Source organism: Oryctolagus cuniculus, chromosome 15 (assembly GCF_051225735.1).
Source record: "Oryctolagus cuniculus isolate XC-2025 breed Fujian yellow rabbit chromosome 15, ASM5122573v1, whole genome shotgun sequence".
Lineage (NCBI taxonomy): Eukaryota > Metazoa > Chordata > Mammalia > Lagomorpha > Leporidae > Oryctolagus > Oryctolagus cuniculus.
Genome location: NC_142881.1, coordinates 23835264 through 23841032, shown reverse-complemented (window position 1 = coordinate 23841032; position 5769 = coordinate 23835264). Strand labels below are relative to the sequence as shown.

The following is a 5769-nucleotide window of genomic DNA, read 5'->3' as shown; positions in this document are numbered from 1 at the left end:
TGCACCCCATGGGAGACCAGGAGAAGCACCTGGCTCCTGCCTTCGGATCAGCCTGGTGCCGGCGGCCATTGGAGGGTGGACCAATGGCAAAAGGAAGACCTTTCTGTCTGTCTCTCTCTCTCACTGTCCACTCGGTCTGTCAAAAAAAGAAAAAATAAGATGCATATGGATACCAAGGTGACAAGGAGTGGACTTTGATAGTTTATCTCATTTCTATACTGACTGTCCTCGTTCTCCAAGTTGCAGATAGAATGACGTGAGACTACTTTACCTTCATAACTGCGTGATTCACTTCATATAGATATATGTATATGCATATAAAATATATCTTCTATTGGTTCTACTTACCTGTAGAAACTAGTACACTAATACCAGACAAACAAGGTTTAGAAGAGATAAAAAAGACACTGTAAGTGACTATATTTTCTTTTTTTTATTTCTTTTATTTATTTGGAAGACATAGTTACAGAGAGAGTTAGAGACAGATAGAGAAGTCTTCCATCCGCTGGTTCACTCCCCAAGTGACCACAACGGCAGGAGCAGCACCAATCCAAAGCCAGGAACCAGGAGTTTCTTCTGTGTCTCCCACGTGAGTGCAGGGTCCCAAGGTTTGGGCCATCTGGATGGGAAGAGGAGCAGCCGGGACTAGAACTGGTGCCCATAGGGTATGCCACTGCTGCAGGCCAGGGCTTTAACCCGGTGTGCCACAGCACTGGCCCCAGTGACTATATTTTCAATACATAAAGAAAATATGAATTATAATTTTACACAACTGATAACAGATCATCAAAATATATTCAGCCAAAACAAAGAATTTTAGAGAGAAATGGAAAGTTCTACAATAATAATTGGATACTTCAATACCCCATTCTCAGTTACAACAATCAGACAGAAGATAAGGAAATAGAGAACTTAATACAACAAGCAATAGAGCCACTAGATATATACAGAATACTCTACCAAGCACCAATATAGTACATATTCTTCATGGATTATGGGAAATTTCAGGATAATCCATATTTTAGGCTACAAATTAAGTCTCAGTAAATTTACAGATAATATTTCATACAAAGTACCTCCTCTGACCCAAACAAGATGAAATTAGAAATCAGCGACAATGTGTAAAATTCACTAAATTATGAAAATCAAAGAATAGGTTCTTAAACACCAAGGAATCAAGGAGGAAATCTTTGATTTATTCATGAAAATATGAACACAATATATAAAATGTATGGAACACAGTGATAGAACTGGTAGGGAAAACTTTAGAAGCCAAAATATTTAGATTAAAGAATAAGAAAGATCTCAAATCAACAATCAAATTTTAGAACTAAACAAATAGAAAAAGAATACATTAAAGTCATAGTTCACACAAGGAAGAATATTACTAAGTTCAGAATTTACAAGAAATTAAACAGATAATAGAAAAATAATAAAGAAAATCAGTAAAACCAAGAGTTGGTTATTTGAAAAGTTCAACAAAACTTACAAATTTCTAGTTAGATGAACTAAGATAAAAATGAATACTCAAATTACTAAAATCAGAAATAAGATGGTAGACATTACTATTGATTCTATATAAATAAAACAAATAGTGTAAGAGTACTACGAAGACATATACCTGAAAAAAATTGGATAGCCTGGAGAAAATGGACAAATTACTAGAGAAACAACATCTACTAAGATTAAATATTTCATGTTCACTTGAGAAGAATATGTGTGCTAACTTTGATGGGCACAGTATTCTGTATATTATATGTATAACTACCAAATGGATTGAATCAGTGATCCAAAATCTCCTGACACAGAGAATCCCTGGACTTACTGATTTCATGCATGAATTCTACCAGACATTTCACTTGATCTTAGCCAAAAGGCCGAGAAGCGATCTACCAGACATTTAAAGTAGAACTATCAGAAATTTTTCTTACGCTGTTCCAAGATCTTAAAGATGTAGGAACACTTTTATGAGCTCAGAATTATCATACCTAAGTCTGGAAATGACACTACAAGAGAAACACTAGAGACTAAAACCCCTAAAGAATATTGACACAACTATTCTCAATTAAACATTCATGAATCCAATTTGGCAACATCTTAAAATATCTACCATAAAAGAATGAAGTTGGACTCTTACCTAACACTATTTGCAAAAATTCACTGTCCAAATAGGAATTATTCCTGAAATTCAAGGATGGTTCAACATATGAAAATTGACTAGTTAATACACCACATTAACAGAAAAAAGTAAAAACATTTTACCAATAGATAAAAAAAAAAAAACTGTGATGAAACAAACAAAAATACATTGAACAAACCAGGAATAGAAGGAAATGATCTCAATATCATACACAATGGTGTGAAGTTGAAAGCACTTCACCTAAGATCAGGAGCCAGACAAGGATGCCATTCTTGTTGTTTCTATTCAGCCAGTAATAGAAGTTCTAGCCATAGAAATTAAACAATAAAAATAAATAAAATACTTCCAAATTGGAAATGAATAAGCAAAATCATTTCTGTTTGCAGCTGTTATGACCTTATATGTATAAAACCCTAAATATTTTATCAAAAAATTATTGGAACTAATAAGCAAATTCAGTACAATAGTAGGAATCAAATTCAGCATGCCAAAATTGGTTATATTTCCATACAATAATAATTAACAAGCAGAAAATGAAGCTATTTTAAAAATTCCATTTATAATATCATCAGGAATAAAAACTCAAGAATTAATCAACAAAGTGAAAACTATATAACATTCCTGAAAGCCATTAAATTATACATAAACATGTTAATGAACAGTGGTCTGAAGATGGTGGAACTACCTACAGTGTTTTCACACATTAAGTGCTGTCCTATCAAATCCCAATGATTTTTCTAGCACAAGTAGAAAAATTTCATATGAAAGTACAAGGGACCTAAACTGTCAAACAATCATAAAAATGACCAAAGCTAAAATACTCAAAATTTCTGATTTCAAAACTTACTAACAAGGTACAGTTATCAACACTGTGCATGCTAGCATAAAGATGTTAAGACTGTGAATACAATAGAGATCCCAGGAGTAAACCCTCACAGACAGAGGAATAACTTTTTACAAGACCATTAATAAGGCCCATATCATCTTCACAACCATAGTGTTAGGGAAACTGAATATCCACCATAAAAGAATGAAGTTGGAATCTTACCTAACACTATTTGTAAAAATTCACTCAAAATAAGTCAAAAAACTAAAGACCCAAAATGTTAAAAATCTTAGATTAAAAGTTAGGACAACATAGTCATGACATTGGCTTTGGCAATAATTTCTGGATGTCATATCTAAGGCAGAGGAAATAAAAGAAAAAGTTGACCAATTGGACTGCTAGAACTTTCAAAAATTAGCATTGAGACAATGGTAGCAGAGTGAAATGGCAACACGCAAAATAGAAGAAAATATTTTCAAACCATCTACCTGATTAAAAAAATAAAAGGAACTTCTACAGTTAAACAATCAAAAAGTTCCTACAAAGTCCCAAATCAGAAATAGACAAATGACTGGACATTTCTCCAAAAATATAGACAAATGGCCTATAAGCACATGAAAACAAATAAAGTTACCAACATCACCAATAATTAGAGCAACGAAAAGCGGAATGACAACTGAATATGACCTCATATCAATTACAATTACTATTTAAAATAGACAAAATAAATATTGGCAAAGAAGTGGATAAACTGGTATCCTTGTAAACTATTGGTGGTAATGAGAAATGATACAGCCAGTCACATATGGGGAATATAACCAAAAGAATTGAAAGCAGTATCCAAAAGACATATTTGTACATCCATGCTTATAGCAGTGTTGTTAAAACATGGAAGCAAACCAAGTGCACATTGACAGATGATTGGATAAGCAAATGTGGGGCATGCATCCAATGGAACACTATTCAGGCTTTAAAAAGAAGGAAATTAGGACATATGATGCAAAATGAATGAAACTTGAGGACATTATGCTAAGTGAAATCAGTCAGTCATAAAAAAGATGAATACTGTGATTCCACTCAATGAGGCATTTATAGCACCCACAATCATGGAAATATAAAATAGAATGGTAGTTTCCAGGGGCCAGGGAAGGGAGAACACAGAGAATTGCTATTTAATAGTAACAGAGTTTCAGTTTTACAAGATGAAAAGGGTTATGAAGATGAATGGTAGTGATCATTTTCAAGATTATGAATGTTACCATTAACACTGAAATGTAAACTTAAGCATAGTTAAGATGGTAAACTTCATATTACGTATATTTTGTCAGCATAAAAATGAAATTGAATAAAAAAGAGAAAATAAATGATTTTTGATTCTTTTTAAAGTAAAACACCAAAATGCCAAATGTTTACATATGATACTAGAAAGATATTTAAGTATGATCTTATGAAATATTTGTACATTTTATCATAAAAATTACAAATCATTGAAGAGAGACGCAAAGAATGCCTAAATAAATTTAGGTATATATAAGATTCATTGATTAAAATACTTAATATTGAAACATGCCAGTTCTTCCCTTACCAATTTATAGATTTGATGTAATTCAAATGAAAATCTCAGCAGGCTATTAAAAATCTAGAGGTTGATTTTATAAAATATATATGAAAAAGGAAAGAAGAATAGACGAAACAATGTTGTAAAAGAAGAAATAAAGTTGGGGCTGGCTCTGTGGCGTAGTGGGTAAAGCTGCTGCCTGCAGCGCCTGCATGCCATATGGGTGTCGCTTTGAGTCCTGGCTGTTCTACTTCCTATCTAGCTCCCTACTAATGCTCCTGGGAAAGCAGCCAGAAGATGGCCCAAGTCTGTGGATCCCCGCACCCGCATGGGAGACCTGGAAAAAGTTTCTGGTTCCTGGCTTCGGATTGGCCCAGCTCTGGTCATTGTGGCCATTTGGAGAGTGAACCAGCTGATGGAAGACACTTTCTCTCTGCCTCTCTTTCTCTCTCCCTCTGCTTCTGCCTCTCTGTAAATCTGCCTTTCAAATCAATCAATCAATCAATCTTAGGAGAAGGAGGAGAAGAGGAGGAGGATGAGGAGGAGGAGGAGGAAGAAGGGGAGGAGGAGGAAGAGAAATAAAGTTGCCAAACATTCCTCACTTGAGACTAGGTCTTGCTATAAAGCTACATTATTCAAGCTAGAGTTGTAATGATTAAAGGATAAAAACACAAAACAGTGGAATAGAATAAGGAATCTACAATAGAACTGTATATATAAGCAATTTATTTTTAAAATAATGCCAAGATAACTATTGGCACAGTCTTTTCAACAAATGATACTATAACAAGTAAGTTGCAATGCAATTTGCATAATCTTTTGGAAAAAATTAAATTAGCCATGATCTATATTTTATGTAATATATACAAATTAATAAAAAATTCCTCATAGGGCATCATAAGCTGCTGCTTACAACACTAGCATTCCATATGGGTACTGGTTCAAGTCTGGACTGTTCCACTTCTGATCCAACTGCCTGCTAATGGCCTGGGAAGAGCAAGGGTATGGGCCCTGCCACTCACGTGGGAGACCTGAAAGAAGCTTCGCCTAGCTCAGTCCTGGCTGTCACAGCTGTCTGGGGAGGGAACAAGTGTCGCTCCCCCTCTTCGTGGAGGAGCAACACTGAACCCTGCCTAGGCTTCATATCCGAGTCACGGCACCATTATGTCGCTCCCCGTCTTCATGGGGGAACGACACAGGACCCTGCGCTGTTCTTTCGTCTGCTCGGCCCTCCCCGGGTTTGCT

General features: G+C 35.0%; 1 non-coding gene across 1 annotated transcript; it reads right to left on the bottom strand.

The window, feature by feature from the left end:
• Positions 1 to 1703: 1703 nt before the first annotated feature.
• LOC127484304 (U2 spliceosomal RNA) lies at positions 1704 to 1889 on the bottom strand. The gene has a single exon (XR_007911176.2). It is a non-coding gene; the product is annotated as a U2 spliceosomal RNA (small nuclear RNA).
• Between the last annotated feature and the right edge of the window lie 3880 nt (positions 1890 to 5769).